Raw genomic sequence first — 22777 nt, forward strand, 5'->3', positions numbered from 1 at the left:
TTTTCCAAAAAACAAAAGATGCAGCAACTACCATCAGGCTCTGTGCTGGTACAAAAATGCTGTATGCCACATCAGTTCTTTTCCTTTCACTTGCAGTAAATATGCTGTCCTAAAGTAAGCTTGAGCACTCCTTCTAGCTCAAAGGGGACACTGCTGCTTCATCACCTCCATGGTAGCACCCTTTATGTGTATGGAGTAGTCTAAGGTAGAAGAATGCATTTCTAAACAAAGATAATGTAAAGGAGATGTCTCATATTTCTCTAGAGGTTTGCAGGATAAGCTCCTGGCTTGTAAGCACACAAAGGGGGTAACATAGAGCACTTGAGCTTACAAGGAAAATTCCTGTTAATCCCAGTGTTTCCCCAAAGGACTGAGTAGGTCTCTAGGAAACAAACACCAATAAACTAGACAGACAGCATCACCTTTTACTCATTCCTCCCAAGAACCCACCCTGGTGTGTACATGCTGCAAGAGTCCTTTCACTTTTCAGCTGTGGCCAACAGAGCTGCCAACAGCTTCTCTATTTTTGTCACAGACTCAACATTGCTCATTCCCATATATGAACATTTGTGTGCAATCACTAATATGCTCTCCAAGGAGTGCACACTGTGAATCAATAGACAGCTTGACAAGAAGTCTAGCCCATCAAGACTGCCAAGTCTAGAGTATGACCCACCAATACATTATCTTCTTTGATACTTTTTCTCCAATTAATCTTCAATTGTATCACCCAGTTTTTGTCTCTAAAGACATGACACTTATGCATGTCTTATAATATTCTGCCAGGGATAAAGAATTATTTCCTTTCTTACACTTGTTGAGTCCAGCAGGGCAGGCTAACCACACCAGGATGAGTTTATTGAAGCCTAGTTCAAGAAACCATGTAAGAGTTTGAATTGTCTAGGAACAGTACTTACTAATACATGTGTGAGAAAGGAGGTTCTGGTACTCTGAGCACAGGAGCTCCCATGTGAGCATTCCTGTTCTCCTGGGGCACAGCAACGAGCCTCCCTTTGCCACACTGTACTAACAGGACTTAAAATTTTCTCTGTACCACACTTGTGCTGGGAGGGTGACCATGTGAGTCATCAGAAGGGGATGAGATGAGATGATGACACACACAATTTGATATGCAGGGAAATAATCACTAAATCACATCAGTACTTTGTGCCATTGTAGCTGTGGACATTAACAGGACATCAGGTCTTAAAGCCTCTGTCTCTGTGTATCAATGCACTCCTAAATAAATGTTTCCTACAGACTGTACTGAAGAAACTTAAGCCTTCAAATCTGGCTTGCCCATCTTTGTTCAATTTTCCTCTAGTCCTCTGACTCTGTTGAGGTTTGAAGTTAATCCAGGAGAAAAACCAGTCATGCAGAGTTCTGACACTGGTTCAAAAAGCTCTGTGCCTTCAAACACCTCCAGTGGTCTGATCTACCACCCAGAGCAATTGAAACCTTTGTTTTCACTCTCCTTGTGGGATCAGCGCAGACTGAATGGAAAAACACACAGAATCACAGAATCATTTAGGTTAGAAAAGACCCTTATGATCTTCCAGTCCAACCCTAAAACCAACACTACTAATTTGGGTTGGAAGGGACCTTCCAGTTCCACTCCCTGCCTTGGGTAGGGACACTTTCCACTAGACGAGGTTGCTCCAAGAGCCATCCAGCCTGCCCTAGGATGCTGCCAGGGATGGAGCAGACTCAGCTTCTCTGGACAACCTGTGCCAGGGTCTCACCACCCTCACAGGGAAGAGTTTCAGCTCAATACCCCATTTAGCCTTGCTGTCTGGCAGGGTGAAGCCATTGCCCCTTGTCTTGTCCCTACAGACCCCTGTCCAAAGTCCCTCTCCAGCTCTCCTGGAGGCCCTTTAGGCACTGGCAGGGGCAGTGAGGTTTTCCTAAAGCCTTCTCTTCTCCAGGCTGAACACCCCCAGCTCTCCCAGCCTGTCTCCAGAGCAGAGGGGCTCCAGCCCTTGGAGTACCCTTGTGGCCTCCTCTGGACTCACTTTAGCAGCTCCATGTCCTTCTGATGTTGTGGACCCCAGAGTGGGGGGCAGTGGGGTCTCACCTGAGCAGGGCAGAGGGGCAGAATCCCCTCCCCTGTGTTGCTGGTCATGCTGCTTTTGGTGCAGCCCAGAATACAGTTGACTTTCTGGGCTTATTAGGACTTGAAGAGCTCAGAGCAGAGTCAAGGCTGGGCATGTTCAAAGCAAACCATTGAGTCTAGAGAGTGAGAGCCATAACCATGAATATCAGCCTTAGACCAGGTCCCTGTCACTGCTCTTCTGGCTCAGAAAGTGGCATAGAAAGCAAACATGCCCTATTATTAGGAGACAGAGCCTAGAATGACGTGCTTGTAACATGGAAAGCACAGCTCATTGCCTATATTTAGGTAGGATGAATCAAGGCCCTTCTGAAATGTTTACAGTGCCTTTTATTTATGGCTTGAACCGGAAGATAGCAATTATACACATCCCAGATGGAGAAAGATGTTTTATAGAAGGCTTGGTTATACCAGGAACCCTGTTGCTTGCTTTTTCTGTTTGGCTATTTCTTCACTTCTCCTACAGAAGCAGCAGGAAATCTTTAGGGACTGGCTTTTCCAAGAAACTGCACCTCTTTGATCTCTTTTAGTAACAAGACCTGGGCCTGCCCTTTTTCCAGCGGAAACAAGTGACAAACTCAAAGGTTCACATCCTTATCTGGGTATAAATTGGCACAGCATCTGGACTTCAAAGAAATTCCCCTGATTTACACTTCTTGCAGACCCCAATCCTCTAGATTTCATGGTAGGTGGGAGCCTGTGCTGCCAACCTTGGTCAGCAAATGAAAAACATCATTAAATAATCTTTAGTCTAATGTTTATTTCTCCAGGCTGATGTGGTTACACTGCTTGTTGCTGCACTGCATTACGCTAGAGAAGGCTACAGCAAGGCTGCTCTGCCTTGGTGGTGGATTTCAGTGCCCAGGCTGGTGGGAGTCTTGGATGTGTTTGCTCACAAGGAAAAGTGAAGTTTAATGTTTAGGTGGGGAGAGGGAAGCAAAAAACCAAACCACTGCAGAACTTCCCAGGGGAAAGCCTAAGTGAGCAGTTTTCTTTTCTGCCTTCCTCCTTCCTTTTCAATGACCAAGTTTTACCTTGAATCCAAGATTCCAAGTGAAAGAAGCCCATGGTTTCCTCCAGAGTGAGGGTATGCAGGTGATTTCTGTTGCCTGGGCTCATTTTACAGCTTTTCCCTTAGCTGGACCCTTTACTGAGACTTTGTCTGAGCAGTTGCTTTTCACTGCACCAGCTTGAAGACATCTGGAACAAATTCACTACTGTGCTCATAAAGAAGGGTCTGGCAAACAAATCCAAACAAACACACAGATGCCAACTCCCACAGTCCCACTGCCCTAGGAAGCCCATGCTGGCCATGCTGTATTGCTCACTTACAGTAAAAGGGCTGTATTCCCACCTCTGAGCTTGCAGGGGCCATTCTTTGAAGTCCTTAGACAGATTTCTGGGGTCTCAGTTCCTCAGGCAAGTCTATTTTGGAGCTCTCCAGGAGAAATGATTTATGGAGAGCTCCTTCCTATGACCACTGCCCAGGACCAGGGCCACATCGTCCAAGCATCTCACCCAAAGCTCAGCTTTCTATTCTCAATTCACTGTCCCAGGGGCAGCCCCACAGCTCTCTGTGCTCTTCATCACCTCTGAAGGTGGGAATCACAGGAGGATGGTCTCCTTAGCACATGCCATTTCAACTTCTATCTTTTTCCCCCACAAAAACTGTGTTTATAATATTAAGTCTCAATTCCTTCCATGAAAGTATACCTTCAACCTCCTTATTGGGCAATGGAGGAGAAAGTCTTGGTTCATTCTTCCCTCTATGAACAACTTCTGGTCAGTTTGTAAGAAAGAATGGGATTATTGACGCATGCTTTTAGATATATTTTAGATGAGCCACTGAAAAATGCAGTTTCAGACGTAGTTCTGCTAGGGATGGGTTCTCAAATGTTGAAACAATTCTTTCAGGAAGGTCATGCTGTCATAACAAACAATTCACCAAAATAGAAACAATACCCTGGGAATCTGAACATCAGAGTGGAAAGTCAGCTTCCTGGCAGATATTTGTAAAGTGCTTTGAAGATGTGAAGAATGACACTGTGGCTAAGAAGTATTTGTTCCCTTTTCTTGTACTATGGTGATGCTGAGCTTAAGGGTTTTTTTCAGTGTGTAATACAGCAGAAGCAGCATCTACTCCACACTTGGGGATTTTATAAAAAAAGAACACAAAGCAACCCTGCCCCAACACCTTCCCCACTTATAGAAGAAAATCTCTGTGATATCTCTGCTATCAGCAGAAACATAAACAGTTCTGGTTTATGTATAGATTTTTCCATAGTTCTCACTACTGTAGTGTCTGAATGACTCTACAAATATTTAATAGCTACAATAATGTGAAAGAGTGAAGTAGTGTTGTTTATATTTTGCCCAGAGGGAACTGAAGCACAGAATTAATTAAGCAACACAAAGTGAAACAGAAGATTAGATACTGAATGCTGATCTATTGAATCCCAGTTTATTGGAAGAAAGGAAAAAAACCCAACCAAAAAACAAACAAACAAAAAAAAAACCAAACCCAAAAAAACAAGTGCTTTAATCCAGAAACCATTTAGTGTAGTTTTTTGGCCTGAGTTGTACAACCCAGGTAAGATTATCTCAAAGGTTCCAGATAACCCCAAAATCTTGGAAATTATGAATTTTCTCTAATTCTTCTGTGTTTGGGTGTAAATCATTCTGGCCATGTACAATCCCCCCCAAAAAGGCTTTTGTGAGTTGTGAGTGGGTGTTTGTGTCTATTTCATGTTTCAGCTGTGTCATGTTCTCCATGGGCAGGAGAGATATCCTCCAAATGCTCATCTGAGAATGGGGTAAGAGAGAGAACATTATAAATGACTCCACAGCAAGAAAAAGGTGAGTTAGAGCTCACCAGCTTTACAGGAACCAAAGGAATCAGCCAAGAGCTGCAGCTCATTAGGAAACTGGGCTTTATAATTTCTTGTGTTTGTAGTACTCCTGGCATTTCAGTGAGACGCACCTTTTACACTGTGAAGATTTATCCTCTGGAGAGGTGATTATCACACTATTAATTTTTAGCACCAATGGAGTGTGATAGCAGAGTCTGGCTGCAGAGGAGACACCATCTGATCCTCAGTCATGGCTCAGCCCCATTAGCCATCCAGAAGGCAGATTTGGGGCTGGTTTATATTCTTCACCTCTGATATGACCTCCAGCTATTCTGAAACAGTCCTCCCACAGCAAAAGCTTTGCTTTCCTTGGATTATATATCTCAAATAATCCAACTGTCTATTAGACTTCATACAAGGATGGGGACAGCCATGCCCTGGTATCTGCTGAGGTTCATGAGAAGGCCCTTGAGGGGATGGGTGGGTCAGTGCTCCCCAAGTCCTAACACAACCCCTGCCTCTGCTCTGGGGTGACTGCTACCTCACAAAGTTCAAAGAGTAGCCCTTGTGCAGAAAAATGTTATCAGACCCTTGACATGGCTGTAATTGAGCAGTTTAAGGGGATCCAAGTCAAGCTTCATTCTGCTGAAGTGCTTCCTGTGACTATGGTGAGTAAAGCCTATTGCTCCCAAACTCAGAAGGGAGCTCTCCATACCATACACACCAAAGAGAGGATGGGAATGATAAATTTCCTTGTGTACCTATAAATAAGGTATTTATAGGTCAGGCCAAATGCCAAAAAGGTTGGGTTTTTTTTTTTTTTTTTGCTTTGGACCATTTAGCTAGAAAAAGACTAACAGTAAATTAACCTGTCAAGATACCTTGAACGAGCTTTGCCAGCTCTACTTAGGTAGTAGGGGGTTTTATGAAGGGCAGAGAGGGAAGCAGCTTTCTTTTCCAGTGTTGCCCTTGTTTGCTGTCTGTTAACATGGAGGCTGTTGTCAGAAACATTTGTGTTTTCACCTTTTATTCAGTCTCTGGGAAGGAGATTAGGCTGACCATAAACTGGTGTCTCTTAACAAGCCCCTCCCAGCTGTTCCACATAGGAGCATGGATGAGAAGAGACAGAGAAATAGTTTTATGTGACTGGGTAGTTGTTCAGTTCTTTTCTTGTTTGCTTTTCTGTGACTTTTGAGAAGTTTAGGAAGACTAAAACAAGATACTTCTTTTGTTTTAATCCCACCTAGCAGGCCAACCATTTTTTTGATCTGTCAGACATGGTAGGAGGACCTTAAATGCTGGAGCAACCCACACAAAGTGTTTCTTTCCAAACTTAAGAAATGATTATAACTGACCTCTTTTCAGAGACTCTATTAAGAAATTACCCAGCTCCCTGCCTGCCAGTAAGGCTTTCTTTGAGACTTGCCTGGAAGGCTGTTGGTCATTGTGGTAATAAAGGAGGTGAAGTTTCTTCTAATGCATGAGAAGAATAGATTGATTGTTTGGAGAAATTGTGGCTCTCCCATACCTGAAAGTGTTCAGGGCCAGGTTTGATGGGGCTTGGAGCAACCTGATCTAAGGAAGGTGTCCCTGCCCATGGCAGGGGGATTGGAACGAGATGATTTTTTAAGTCCCATGCAATCGGAACCTTTCTCTCATTCTATGGTTAAGTCCTGGGAATGACAGAAAAGCATGATTAAAAGGTGCTGTGGTTCAGTTTGTTACTTTGCTGTGGAATTGTCCTTGTTCCAGTACCTGCTCACCAAGCCAGATGTTGCAAGCAGAGAGGAGTTTGCTCCCACTCCCCTACTCCAAGCAGTCACTGCTTACCAATGCCAGAGGCAGGAAAATGCAGTAGAGGGACTGGCAGGTATCACATAAGCTGATATTGCTAGCAATTAAAGAAAACTGCCAGAAATACGAGTTGTATTTCATTACACAACAAATTCTGTAGAAGGAGTGGCTGAGGGATTAAAGACAAAGGCAGTAAAGACTATATTGTGTAGATGAACATAAACAACTCTTTTTTCCTCAAAGTTCTCTCTGAAACACCCTTTTGGACTCAGTAAAGAAATGTTGGGGTCATACAAAATGAGTTCTATGAAATGTCAGCTGAACACTCTGCTACAACTAAAAATATTCAGGAAAAGCTATCATGGGAAAAAAGCTATATATTACCTGGGAAGGGAGAGAGAAATACAGGATGATGTCACTTAAGAAACCACAGAGTATACAAGTTCTTGAAAGGTCTTTTGCACTCTGAGCTTTACCCCTCATTAAAGATATAGCAGAATTAGAAAAGATTTTAAAGGATCAGAATGAAAAATGCTATTTTCAGAAACATATGAAAAGATTATGACTGTCCAATCTCATAAGAGATTGCATGAGACAGACACAATAAATATCTCTACAAAACAGGGTACTCCAGATCATAGATAATAATCACACATTGTTTCTAGTAATGACCGAATTGGGTCATCAAATTATTTTATTGGGCAGTAGGTTTATAAAAATGTCAAGATTCACAAGGTTTGGAGTCTAGTTATGGACATCCTTGTCAGCAGGTACTATGAACACCGAGTATTTATACAGATCCTAAAGACCACTGTTTAACTAAGGGAAGAAAAATTCTTAAGAGTATTCAGATATTCATATTTGTACACAAATGGGGCTTCACAAGTCCCCAAGCCACAACTCTGTAGGCACAGAGGAGTTATTGGGGCAGTGTCACTACCCACTGGTGTTGTTTGTGTGCTTCTTTCCCACCCTTCCACCCCAGAAGGGATGGGGAAAGGGAACAGACCTGCTCTGATTCAACACAGTCATCCTTAAGCCCTTAACCTGCATGTAAAAGAGCTTGGAAAGGTCTCTGGCCACCTCCAAGTCAGCAGAATCACTTGCTCAGTGATCCAAACCTTTGCTTTCTTTCAGCATGTTGAGCCCTTGCCAAATCTGCTACTTTCCAGGAAGGTGGAAGACCTGGAGGAACCCAAGGCACCCCTTCAGTAAGGATGGCATGAGGAGCTCATATCTCAGCAGGCAAGAGAGACCAGGGCAGGTTTTCATCTGTATTGTACAGGAGCAACATCTCAGAGCTAGTTAAGCAGTTTGGCCAAAAGTTTTGTGAGGTGGGACAGTGCAGGAAGGAGTTGGATGCCCATTTCCCATGTTTTGATCTCGTGCCTTTCTTCCTACAAGTCTATGATACATCTGTGACGCTCTGCAAGTAATTAATATCAACTCTACACTAAAATAAAACCAGCAGTGGCTGAACAATGAGGATTCAGACAGGAAATGCCTATTCATTGACCTTTCAATCCACTTGCATGTGAAACCTAGAGCAGACAGCAAAACCAATTCAACTTCAATCCTTCTTACCCTATGTCATCACTGGCCATGGTCCTCTTGCTCTAAGTTAATATTAATCTCTGCTACCCTGGAGATTTCTGGCTGTTTACATATTGAAATATTATCCCTTTTATCCCTTGTGGTGGCTTAGTGTCTCATTCCCTCTTGGCCTCCCTCCATTTCTGATTCAAAATTTCTCTATACTGGACCATTTCAAATAAGAAGCAGCTCTGATCAAGGCAACTGCTGCAGCTTTCATTTCTATAGATGATGACTAAAGCTTCAGCTTATGATTGTGGTTGATTTTTGTTCTCCACCCCAGTGCTTGGAACATTGATACGGAGTTTTTAGTCTACAAAGTTCTCAGCATATTGCTCCTATTAGGAGCTCATCTGTGATTGATGGCATCTCTGGAAATGGCTCTTCTCCCACCCACTCAATTTAATTCCTGTTCTTGACTTCTGTTAACATGCCCTTGGTTTGCCCTGACCAAATGACCAGGATCAGCATCACATCCACCCTTGTGTGGGAACAGGCTACTCTCTGTCCTTTGGGATCTCCCCCAGCTCCACCCTTTCTCCTTTTATATCTTCCAGTCATCTCAGGAGCCACCAAATGATGATATTTTTCTGTGGTCTGAGAATGTTAGTGATGGCTCACCCAAAATGCTCATCTTAGTGTGTGTGAAAATTGCTGTTAGGAAGAAAACTCCTACTGCCACTGGCTTCAGATCCTCAAACAGAGTGAAAGCTTCAAGGCAAGTGAAGACCCAAAACTTACATCCAGAAAGCTCTCAGGGAAAGAATACTTAAAAATCTGAAGGGGACACATGAGAGACAGGCGAGTTATGCAGTTATGTCCTTCCCAAAATACCTCTGATTGTTCTGACAGCTCTCTGAGGGTTTGTGGCATTTGCACACAGACTCCTGACAACATCCTAGAATCACAGAATAGTTTGGGGGGAGGTCATCTACTCCAACACCCTGCCATGGACAAGGACACCGTCTATTAGACCAGTTTGTTCTAGTCTAAATATACCATCTTTTCACTTAAAATCAATACTTCTTGCTTTATTTCAACAGATCCTACCATAAAGTTTGCCCCCATCTTTCTTATAAGCCCCCTTTGGACTCTGGCAGGGGCTCTGAGGTCACCCTGGAGCCTTCTCTTCTCCAGGCTGGACACCCCCAGTTCTCCCAACCTGTCTGCAGAGCAGAGGGGCTCCAGCTCTCAGAGCATCTCTGTGGCCTCCTCTTAATTCCCTTCAGCAGCTTCACCTCCTTCTGATGTGGGGGACCACAGGGCTGGAGGAGCACTGCAGGTGGGGTCTCACCTGAGTGGGGCAGAGGGGCAGAATCCCATCCCTTGAGTTGATGGTCACACTTCTGGGGCTCTAGCCCAGGGCATGGCTGACTGTTTGGTCTTCAGTCACACATTGCTGTGTCACCTCCAGCCTTTCACCCCCTTCTACCTCCCACCTTTCTCAACAGGGTTGGTCTCAGTCATCAGCTGCATTAGCAACAGATGCAGGTTGGACTCCAGCAGCTGCTACGAACACTGAGTAAACGTTTGATAAGAGATGCTTTTCCCCAGGATCATCCCATGTACACCAGACAAAGGAGGCATTTGATGTATCTCCACTTTACAGCTGATGTGCTGAGCAGGTTTAAGAGGCACAAGGGCACTCAAATACTATTGAAGTCAATAGGATCTGGGCATGTGTGTACTTCTGAAGACTTCAGGTTCTACTTTTAAAATAATTTGGTGGCTGTTGTAGAATATGGCTTTTTTTGCCCCTGGTCACATGATGAAATCCTCAGATCTGCAGGGCGCAAGGTTCTGCCTTCCTTGAGACAATATATATATAGAGAAGAGATCTCCAAAGCTGGGGAAACAAAGACCTTTCACTAGCTAGGTCAGAAAATGGATACCTGCTTTAAACACCTCTAGCCAAGACACGACCCTCCTGCTTCAGCACCAGGCTTTTTATCCTTGCTGCAAGATTCCATTGCCCAAAATTTCTGTTCAGAGAATATTTCCCTTTCCATGACAGTAAGGATCTTGAGAACGTGTCCCAGGAAAGAGTGAGAAAAGCCTTGGATATGTCAGGGCATCAAACCAAGTCTCTTCCTTATATCCAGTGGAGCAAGAATGAGATCCTGGGTCACTTGGGTGAAGAAGCAACCATCCATCCATGAGCATTGCCACCTGGCTGCCCCTTATGTAGGGTGTACCAGCTCAAGGCTCAGAGCTTCTCTATAGAATCAGGTAGCAGAAGGTGTCAACCTAAGGTGTCAACCTAAGACTTGTCTTTAGGACTTTGATGTAAAGTCTAATCAAAGCCTTGGCTGGAAGATATGAACATGTTAGTGCCAACTAGCAGGAATGTAATATCCTTGGGTCTAGACAGTAGTTGAGTAGCATTTCTGTGTCTGTCTGTGTCATGTCCATCACAGCACTGACAGACAATTACTAATGCATTTAGTCCAGATCTGGCAAAGAATTTTAGCCAAGACCACAGACTACTCTGCAGCAGAGCTGAGACCAAAATCTGACCCTTTCACCTCCAGCTGAGTTCTTCAACCACATGAACACATTTGTTGTGCTATTTACTCTCCCTTTTCATGAACCTTCCTGTATTTTTCATACCTAATTTGCCCCTGCTCATGAGGAAAAAACTATCCCCTTTCAAATACAAATTGCAATGAATAAAAAATGTATTCATAGTCCTCAAAACCTTCCTTTTTTTAAATCTCTATGAAACATGTCCTTTGGGTGTTTATGAATTACAAAGGTTGTGAGACAGAAATTGTGTACGCTAAAAAATGACACACATATATATAGTCTCTCATAGAAAGTTCTAGAAGCCTTCTGGCCAGTCTCGGGCTGTTGATCTGTGTGGCCACTTCCAATTGGTCCCAGAGTCCTTTGGGAGTCCTTTGCTCCTCACCATAAGCTGCCTGGATGTCATTAATTGTGGCTTCTTTTTCCTTGAGGCATGATGTTGGTGGTGTGGCAGTGTCACCAGTCTCCAGCCCATCCTGTCCAGGACAAGCTCCCACACAGCCTCAGCTCTGAGAACTTGTTGTGGGTGGTTAGGGACCAACAGATTCCCTAAATTAAGCAAGTGTTGGTCATGGGAGGTCCATAGATAGAAGGAAGCTCAAGCAAAACAGGGAGAAACACAGGGATCTGCAGAACCTGAATGTTTTGGACAGTGAAATTAACATCCAAAACTGGAGGCTGAATTTCACATGCTCTTTACTACCTTGATCCTTTAGGTGGTACATCCTTATAAAGAGCCACATTGGTATTTGCTATTTAATCTAAATACCTTTTATCAGTCCTACAGATATTAACACAAGTTCTTGTCACTGCCCTGGTGGCTGCCAACACATTCAGAGTTGCATTTTCTGCATCTCCATGAGGAACAAACCTCGTGATAGCCTTTTCTATGACTTGCCACCAGGTCCTTTTCAAGTCCTTCCTTCCCTCAATGGTTAAACAAACTGCAACAAATATAAGCTACCAGTGAAGACAGCTTCATGTCTCTGCAGAAATTGAGATTTTGAAGCACAATGTGTGCATGCTGCTGCTTCATGTCCTCGCAGGCTTCTGTCTTGGGGACTCCCAGTCTATGCACCTACTGGCCCAAACCTGTTTGCTGTAGTGATTCCAAGCACCTTTTGCTTTCTCTTGGAAGAAAAACTCCTCACAGGTGCTGTTTCATATGCTCTCCCTGCTCCCTGTTCTTGCTCTCTACAACTCTTGGTATTTTCCATCTGTGCTATTTCAGCCACTTTGCCCTGTGTCTTTCCAGCTGGGTGGGACTAAGCTATAAACGGGATCTGACCATCTTTCCCCGTTCCTTGGCACAGAGCCTTGGGCTATACACAGCTTGGCTAAATCATTCCATGCATTCCTTTCACTCTGCAGTAAGAGCATAATTCATTGCAAAGGTCTTTTTCACCATGCCCTCCTGTGACAGGAAATTACTGTTTTGCAGCTGCCTTGACTCACAGATCTTGGGATGAACTTATCTCAAGCATCTTGTGTGCAGAAAGATTCCATGGCAGCCTGGAATGATAAACAGACGATGGAAGCGTGTGCAATGTGCAATCACCATGAAAATGCTTTATGTTCCTAAACAGACATTTCTACCCAGATCTTTCTCCTGCTGCCATTTTCCAGTTAGAAATACATGGTTTTACCCAACTGCTCAAATGTCAGAATTTTATGAAACATGCCTCAGTTACCATTTGGTGGACCACGACCCAGCTCTGCCTTTTCCATTGCTGACTCTGATGAACCCATGGTTTCTGACAAAGCAGACATGATGACATCGTATAAAAGCTGTGTCCCACTCAAACGATAAGTGTGGCATTCACATTCTCTGAAAAAATCCCTTTGCCCAGGGTTTTTCTCCTGGGAAGCTGAGAAGCCTCAGAGAAAAGGAAAACAATTATTATCTCATTTGTTTCTCCTCTGTTTTGCTCATGTGGAATGTGTTTGGAGATTGTTTACCCACAGGTGATTGTTTCATTGGATTCTGGTGTGAGCTCTTTTGACTCATTGGCCACTTGGGGCCAAGCTGTGTTGAGACTCTGGAAAGAGTCACAAGTTTCATTATTATCTCTTTAGCATTCAGTAAGTATCCCTTCTGTATTCTTTAGTATAGTATAGTATTCTTTAATATAATATAGTATCATAAAGTAATGAATTAGCTTTCTGAGAACATGGAGTCAGATGCATCATTCCTGCCTTTGTCGGGGCTTCCCTGCAAATACAATAGATAAGGACTAGCCACAGTTTTAGCTTTCCCCTACAGAAACCTGGGAAGTAATACAAACTCACACAAACTTCATTATGCCAACTGTCTTTGAAAGAGGGTCTCAGGATTAAGAAGGACATTTGCCTGATCTCTAAAGCCTTTTGCAGGCATCAAAAGTCACATCTTCTTTAATAAAAGTGTTTGTCCTAAGGACAGAGGTCTAGCGTTAGCGTGGGGGCCATGGGGAATCCTAGTTCTGTCTCCAGTGCATAGCTGTTGTCTCCATATATTCCTACTTTGTGCTTGTGTCTTCTCAGAAAAGCATTTTAATCCATCAACTCCATACTGCAGCTCCAGAAGATCTTTTACTTTGTGGTGGCCAGGACATGTGTCTGTCTTTGGGTGCACGTGGGGTGTTCTGGAAGGGACTGTGCATGTGAGATTTCCTGGGCATTGCTGGAAGACTGAGTGAAGTGGAGGGTGAAAAGTTATAGAGTTGGCTCATTCCTAAAGATAGATTAGCTTTTCTTTACTCAGGATAATTAGGGAGGAGGAACTGGGACTTAGGAGATAAATTATAGGATTACATTGACAGTCCCCATTTCCTGCAATTAGAGAGAAATGTATGGGACAAGGTAGCTAGAGTTTTCCAAGTGTTTTCACGCCTAGTTTTATCTCCCAGAAGCCTTCAATGCCCAAAGCCCATCCAAGTCCCTTATTACTCCTAATTTTCAAACCCATGCTTGATATCCAAAGTCCAAGGTGGCTAAAATTTCCGGGGTCCATCCACAGCCTGGTTGTTTTACCCATCCTGGAAAAGAAAGAGAACACCCAATGTTTGTGTGATTATTTGCACTGAGAAGTTATATCATTCAGCATCTGGAATCATGGTGAACATGGGACCCTTCTGAGAGTCTCACATCTCCTTCCTAGAAGATGGCCATGTTTGCTTATTCACTTGCACATTGAATTTTTCTTGTGTTCAGAGTGGTAACTGAACATGTTGTGAAGTGAATGCATATAATTTCTGTGGTCTACAGAGCTTGTTTACTGGGAACTTGGAAAGGTCAGTAGAACAGCATGCCTTTTTGTTTCTCTGTATTTCAAACTTCAGACCTCTAGTTACATATCTGGCTTACACTATGGACAGCTGCTGGATTGCAGCTTCTGGAATTCTTGGTCAGGGTGATAGGGGACTGCCTTTCTTCACAGGGTCTTATAACTGGAGAAATAACTTCTTGAAAGAGCCTTGCCATTGTGCATTGGATGTGCTGGATGGTTCCCACAGGATGCCCAGAGGAAATGGCTTTTCTCCAGCACAGTGAGAAATGTGACCTTGCAATCTCTGCTGTGGGTGATGACCTCGTTAGGAAAAGGGCGCTGGGATTTTCAGTGAGAAGCTCAAGCCAGGAGGGAATATTTTATATACTTTTGATCATCAAGCTCCAGGGCTTATAGATTACATCCTGTTCAAAGTGTTCATTTTTAGTAAGCACAGAGCTTAAATTCCATTTGAAATGCAGGAGATTTAGCATGGGCCTCTCTGCTTGGACAAATCTGGAACACTTAACACGTACTCAGTGTTCTGGTGACTTCAATTGGAAAAAACTTCTGGGGGTCTGCTCAAGTGCTGACTAATGAATTGCAATCATACCAATCCAGAAGCTTTTTCCTCAACTCAAATCTGAGTCAGATTTCTTGTTGCTGGCTCTATCTCCATTTCTTTACTAATGTACTCATTGAGGTCTATAAAGAGCTCAGAATACTAAGAATTCAAAGTTTCTTGTCTGAAGATAGCACTACCACAGATTTTGCTTCAATGATACATGAAAAACATAATAATTATCAGACAACAACCCTCCTTGCTGATTCAAAGCAATTCAGAAAAGAAAAAAGTGACCTGTGAGGACACTTGACCACTGCTTAGTTTTCTAGGCCTTGTCTCAGTGACAGTGCCTGTGTTTGAGGGAAATGGTACTTCAGGTAGTGCAGATCTGTATTTATGGAATTATAAAGTCACAGAATCATAGAATGGTTTGGGTAGGAAGAAACCTTAAAGATTATCCAGTTCCAATGCCCTGCCACAGGCCGGGACATCTTCCACTAGACCATATTGCTCCCAGCCCTGATCAACCTGGCCTTGAACACTTCCAGGGTTGGGGCAGCCACAGCTTCTCTGGGCAACCTGTGCCAGGATCTCACACATTAAAATGCAATTTAGTTAGGTAAGGAGCTGATGCCCATGTAAGAGGCTGCCCTTGTGGCCTGATTCTGCTTGCAAGGAAGAAGGCAGATGCCTACAATCTGCTCCCCAGTCTGTAGCTTGCATTTTTCATCAGCACATCTCAAAACACCTGGGGGAAAAAGATCCTTCTCATCCATCATCTTCAGGAGAGCAGGCCACGAGCAAACACTCAAAGAGAAGTCCCAAGGGCACCTGGCAGCAGAGAAGATGGTACCCAACATGCAGTGGTGAGCACAACCCACCTGGCTACCGTGGCCTGAGGTTCTGCACACACATAAGCAAGATCATCCATCTGCCCACCAGGCCAGGACTGTGGTCAAAAGGCATAAAATGCTAATATTTCATTAAATGAAAATGAGATTTTTAAGGCTGTAAAAAAGACCAGACCAGGATGACCTGGATGCCAGGAAGATAGCATCATCTTCTCACAGTGTCTTCTTCAGCATCCAAGTTTTTCTGAGTTTTTCCATCTAGGCTGTATGTAATTTTGCACATTCTTTCAGTTACACATATTCCTGCTATGGCTCCTCCCAGCCATGCCCAACAGATAAAATATTTTCAACATCTCGGTGCTTATTGCAACTTCCTCTACTCTCATTTTGATAAGTGCAAAATAAGGACTTTTAGAAAATAGTTTTAAATAAATTTAACCATCTCTCCTAACTTTATATACCAACATAGGCTTCTATTTTTTTTCTTTAGCTTATAATAAAAAATCAGATCAGGTTTTCTTACCTCAGGCCTCTTTATGCTTATCCTACCTTTTTTGAATCTAAAAGTTTGTACTTCACCTACAGTTGATGTATATGCCTATTAGATGTATTTGCTTAACAGGTCTCTTAGAGGCCTATTTCCTAGGCCTCCAAGAGAATCATACATGGACCTGGATGGCATGTTTCTGCTCCTGGCCATGTCCCTGTTGGGAGATATTCCTCTGTACTTCTGTTCCCACACAGTATACAGAAGAATAAATCTTCTTTGGCCACAATTTTTAACTACTTGCTCTAGTTATGCCATTTAGTCCATATTTGTAGAACATTTCACACAGCCCTGATCAGAGATGAAGTCATCAGACACTACCAGAAACTTAGCAAAAATGACACCTTTAGGGAAATAAATTCTATTATCAATGACAAATTCCCAACGGAATTAGTTATTTGGGTGCAGAAATGCCTTCAGAAATACTGAAAGTATGTATGTTATGGTAAATAAACTATAATAAATATTGGACACCTATTTTTGCAGTCATATAGGGCTGGAGCAGAGAACATCAAATTCCAGAGGGTCTTTTTATAAAGTTCAGTGAAAGAAATCAAGATCCCCTGAGCAGAAGAAGAAGGTATTGCCAACAGGAGACTGGACACACTGCAGATGTGTGAGTACTCTTAATACCCTCTCCAAATCTTAAAGAGGAACAGTTAGCAATTCTGAATGTGGGGATATGTTGGGAGTATGTGTAGTTGTACTTTATTTACTTACAGAAATTTTTCCCCCTCATAATCTGATCAGCTTTATGTTCCAGGAAAAAAACCAACAAAGCCCCAGTGCGAACAATTACTGCCCTAACAAACAATATTGTTTTCATTTACTCCCTTACAGCACAGACAAGTTGGGAAAGAAGTCTTAGTCATGGATTGGTGCTGCAAGAAAGGAAATTCCTGGGGAGTGAATTAGCACAGCAATATCCCAACGTTTTTTTTCCTTCTTATGTTTTTTAATGAGCACTCTACAAGTCAGCATCAACTAAACTTTTTTAATTTTAAAATGATTTTTCATCATTTTATTCTGATCCGCACTTCACATGGAGTGATTCTCATCTGCATGGACTTAACTTGTATTGACTTTACCTTTTTGGTATCACGATGAGGTGACTTTTGCTGGAAACAGAAAAAAGGACAAGACTTCACACCAGCACCACCAGGCCCCCTAACTTTGGTGGGTACTAGTAGGACATGATTCAAAACCTCAAGATGGAGTTATCACCTTGCAGCCAGGCAGGTTCCTGACTCACGTGTGAGTTTGATTTAATAATCATAGAATGGTTTGGGTTGGAAGGGACCTCCAAGATCATCCAGTTCCAGCCCCTGCCATGGGCAGGGACACATTCCACTAGACCAGGTTGTTCCAAGCCCCATCCAGCCTGGCCTTGAACATTTCCAGGAATGGGGCAGCCACAGCTTCTCTGGGCAACCTGTGCCAGGGCCTCCCCACCCTCACAACCAAGAATTTCTTCCCATTTAAATCCACTCTCAGTTTCAGGCCATTTCCCCTTGCCCTGTCAGTACAGGCGCAGCTCAAAAGTCCCTCTCCACCCTTCTTGTAGGCTCTCTCTAGGATTTACCCTTGGTTAATCCACATTTTTATCTGTCAGCTTGACAGAGAAATTTGACCAGTATAAATAGTGCTATCAAGTCTTGGTATGCCTTATTCTGTGGAAGAAAGGGTTTAAATTGTCCTGGGAAACACTGTAGAAAACAAGTTATCAGTACTGAACTGCAGATAGTCCAATGCCTGACATTTGATCGTAATTTCTATATCTGCTGCTCAAAAAATATAAGCACAGCAGAATAGATAATCTGGGGAAACCTGAGAACATGTTTATTGAGGGTAGCATGGAAAATGTGGCTTCTTAAATGTGTCTCCATTCCCTTTTGAAAGTATTAAGGTGGAAACAGCTTCAAACTGACAGAGGGCAGGAATAGATTGGATATTTGAAAGAAATTCTTGGCCGTGAGGGTGGTGAGGCCCTGGCACAGGTTGCCCAGAGAAGCTGTGGCTGCTCCTGGGTCCCTGGAAGTGTCCAAGGCCAGGTTGGATGGGGCTTCAAGCAACCTGGTCTAGTGGGATGTGGCACCCCCATGACAGGGGTTGGAACTAAATGAGCTTTAAATTCCCTTCTGCCCCAAACCCTTCCTATGCTTCCATGAAATCAGAGTTCAAATAGCACTAGAACCACTTAGGTGTAATACTCTACAGCATCATATTTAATCCTTCTGGCTTCTTAAGCACTACCACAAATAAACTTTTAAATAACTTTGTCTAACACATTCCAAACCACTTTTGACCCCTCCAGGGCCTTGACAGTGAAACCACCAGCTGGGAGGTGCAAGTTACTCCCTGCATTCAAAGATATCAACCAATATTTTCCCAGTGGGAAGGTAGGCCCATTTTAAAGAAGGGGAAACAGGCATACACAAGGTTGGGATCAGTCTGACCAAAAGCATCCTTTGGTTTGAGTCACTCCAGGCTCTCCTTGTAACCCAAGGGAAGACACTCTTGGGGTGGGATTCACCCTCTTGGGAAGGCAGTGTCTAAAAGAAATCAGATGAACCACAGCATGAAAGTGCCTTCTCTCTACTGACTGTAAGGGCAGTCATGGATGACTTAATCAGTTATAGACATCAACACAAATATCTAAAGTCATGTGTGAGGAATCACATCTTCTGTGGCTTGCCCAGGACCTGACAGCCATTTAGCAATTGCAGCAAAGTCAGAAGCTCTTCTTTAAGATAATAAAATAAATAAATAAATAAAATAAATAAATAAAATAAAATAAAATAAAATAAAACAAAAATTTAAAAAGATCCAACTGGTAATCTGGTCTGAGGTCCCATGACTTTAATCTGACTCAGACCCTGTTATTTATCATCTCTGTAGCAATAGGAAGTCAACACATTGTGGACTACAGGAAATGCAGCAATTTTCTGCTGGAATAGTGTTGCAAACCCCAGTGAAGACGCTGGGGGACCTGTGTGGGATCAGGCTTTGTGTATGATCCATGCAGGTGATGCAATTGACATACCGTGAGTGGAAAACCTGACCCCAAGTATTCTGCAATGTATATTTTGTATTACTTTTTGTTCCTTTAAGTCACTGCAGCACTTCTGAGTTCAAAAGAGCAGAGGAGAAGATGAAGTGCTCCTCCAGCTTCCTCCTGGAAAAGGAATAGGAGTCTGACAAATATCCCATGAATTTGAGACTTGACACAAACGAAATCTACTCTAGAGATGGAACCCAAACACCACCCAGTCCTACTTTTCCTATGAGCTGTGGGTTTTAGGAGAAAGTCAGTGGTAAGAAGAGGGCATTTTCACCTGGAGATGGTCCAATGCTGCCATGTATTCAGTGGTCTCATGGCATTTCAACAATGGTCAGATGCCTCCAGGAAAAGTCAGATGACACCCCTCCAGGGCACCTTGAACTTGCACAAGACTGCTTGGAGCTGTACAGGTTTCTTTAGATCAGACACTGGTTTGTTTTTTTTTTTTTTCTTTTCTTTCCATGGGGATTTTTCTAGCAGACATAGCATGGAGAGCTGTAAGAGAGGAGGAATTTTGCAATGTCTCTAGATTGAAACCACCAGAAACCTTGAAATGGCAGAAGGGTGCCGTGGACTGAAGTAAGGTGGAAAAGACCCAACAAGGAGATTTTTCCTCATCCTGGTATGAGCTCTGCTCTTTGCTGGGGTTGCTCTGGCTGGATTCAGAGCAGGATGGGGCGGGATGCTCAAGTGTTGCTGGTTTCCTTTTGGTACAATTTCTAAGGACTCAATACCAGCCTCTACATTCTGGGCACACAAGAGAGTCAATGAACTTTGTTACTGTTGGTTACCTTTCCTGGAGGTGCCTTTACCACAACACTTTGATCATCTTGTGATCAAATTCCTTGGGAAACCTATATTTCCCTGTAAAGGATCACAACTACCATGTACATCTTTCACAATCCCCTGAAGCATTGGGGTTTACTTTACTTTAGAGTTCAGTTTAGTTTGTCTTCAGTTTAGAGACACCGTTTTACTGAGTTAAATTTGCAGGCATATGAGTCAAAACTGGGTTCCTACAGCCATGTTTAGGTGTTCTGAGAAATGTGATCTCATTCAAAGAAATGTCAAGAAGCTTTCTGTGGCGATGGAGAGCAGAGGTGCTCAGCACCTTTGAAATATTGTCAGTCTTGAAGAGTCTAAATATAGGTTTTAAGGTCTAATTTGAGATCATGGTTTAAAAATAAAGAAAATTCTGTGGCTTTTCTTTCCTTGAATATCTACAGAATAGAAAAATTCTAGTGCAATATCCTGTCATATACTTGTAATCTTGATTATTTCACTTACCAAGAAGCTGCTTTTCAGTAGACTTAAGATATTTGTTCAAAATAAGTTTGATGTCATATCTATGTTGTTCCATTTCATTTTGGGGAAATTTCATTTTAAATTACTTTAAATCACTATTTTAAATATCTATTATGAATAAAGTCCTATGAATCCCTTCAAGATGCAAAGTATGAGGACTTTTTTTTCTATAATAAAACAAGAATAAAAAAGTTGTACAAATATATGCACATGCCTTATGTCAGGTTTCAAAACACAATTTCAGAGAACACAATTTATGTAAGATGTCATTTAACTGAGACATCTGATAAACTTCCACTGAATGACATGCACTTGCGTTTTTAATTTAGTTAAACATTCTGTCCTGTAGTTTTGTTGGGAAATACTCAGAAGAGCAATGTGATGACCTGAGATTAGGAAAAAAAAACCCACAAGAATCTCTCAAACTTTACTCCTAACCTCAGTAGCAGCATGTGGCAGGAGAATGTTGTACCAGGGACGTCACCCAGAGACTTGTCCAGGACACTGACTGTGATCCTGGGCCATTATTTCATGGGAGCACTGGGATGGAGCCAGGAGAAGTATGAGGAGTGCCAAGAAGGATTGCAGAGCTCTGGGTGGAGTGGTAAGAGACTTGGGACTGCAGATGGTTTTTTCCTGGATGCTCCTGGTCAAAGGGAAGGGGGTTGAAAAGTCCAGTTGAAGCTGGGCAGTCCACAAATCCTTACAGGACTAGTGCCACAGGCAGGGATTCAGATATTTAGAATATGGGACTTGCTTTGAAAAATCTGCTCTGCTGGGGACTGATGGGGTCCTTCTGTCAGAAAAAGGAAAAATAAATTTTGGTTATAAGTTGGCCAACCTGGTGAGGAGGGCTGTAACCTGAAGTTGCTGGGGAAATGAACCTCAATCCCTCCCACTCCTACCAGTTTGATGCCAAGGCCAGCAACAGGTGCCCAGAGCCTGGAGAGGGATCACAGGTCAGCAGAAGAGCACCTGAAGAGCAGCACAAAGCTGCTCCAGCCACCAAGGCAGCGTAAATGCCTCGGTGCAAATGCAGCATGGGGAACACAAGAGGAGACATGCACACACATTGAGCAATGGAAAATTATCAGGGCCACAGGGATGTGGTGGGATGGCTGCTATGCCTGGAGTGTTGGAATGGTGGGATACAGATCTTTGGGAAGCACAGACAGCAGTGGGTCTTGTCAGTGGCCAGCTGGAGTGCATGGAGCTCTGCCTGGGGATGGATGAGGATGAGCTCATGGATCAGGATCAAAGGAGAGAAAGGGACAGGTGACATTGCAGTGGGCTCTGCTACAGGGCCCCTGAGCAGGAAGAGCAAGTGGGTAAGATCACCTATGGATAGGAGTAGTCACACATTCAAGCAGGGAACTGGATGATCTTTAAGGCTTCTTGCAACCCAAATCATTCTATGACTCCATTATTTTGTATTTAGCTGAAGATATAGGTTATGAACTCCAGGCCATGCTTTTTCTCTATTGGACCAACAAATCGAAACAAAGGTAGCTAACTTACCAGTTGCTTATTGAAATCCCATTAAAATTATTCAACAGCCATTTATTTCTCCCCAGTTATTCTCTTGTATGGTCCTGTTATCAGTCAGGAAGGAGAAAAAAGATATATCTGATGTATAAATTTAATTATCTCATTTTAGGATCAGCCATAGAATTTAACTATTTTTTATAAAAATAAATAGGACTCCTATTGCAGGTGGGAGTTTTCAAAAGTTGCTGAGTTTCTGAGCATATGTATTATCTTCAGTATGAAGACATGTTGTCTGAGATATTTTAAGTCAAATTAAGACATGATTTACAATTTACATCACTTTTTCCAAATAACCATGGAAAGTCCCCAGCTGTGAAAGTTTCAAAAAAAAAAGCAATGAACTGATATTTGGCACAAAACCCTACAGACCATTAAAAAAATTAAACTCAAAAGAAAAGTGGGGGGAAGAATGTGGGGTTTAAAATGATTAACCAGCTTACATTGTCCCCTCCCTGTAATTCCGCAGTCTTGCTGCACAATCAGCTGCACCCTTAAAAGAAACCTTCCTTGGTAACAGAGTCATGTGTACATGGGACACGCCACAGCCACGATGACACATGCTGGGCCTCATCCAGAGTGGCCTGGAGGCAATGGAAAGGCTGTGCTTGCCCCCCAGGCATCTTAGGGTGCACAGCACATTGCAGAGCAGTCATCACTCACAAGGGCTGGGGGATTCAGCTCCCATCTCTGCTCTTCCCACCCACACCACGTTGAGCCAAAGCTGCTGGTCATCATCTCCAAGGCATCTGGTGTCCTTTCTGGTGTCCAGCAGCTCCCAGCT

This window comes from Molothrus ater, chromosome 2, assembly GCF_012460135.2.
Source record: "Molothrus ater isolate BHLD 08-10-18 breed brown headed cowbird chromosome 2, BPBGC_Mater_1.1, whole genome shotgun sequence".
In the NCBI taxonomy this organism is placed as follows: Eukaryota; Metazoa; Chordata; class Aves; order Passeriformes; family Icteridae; genus Molothrus; species Molothrus ater.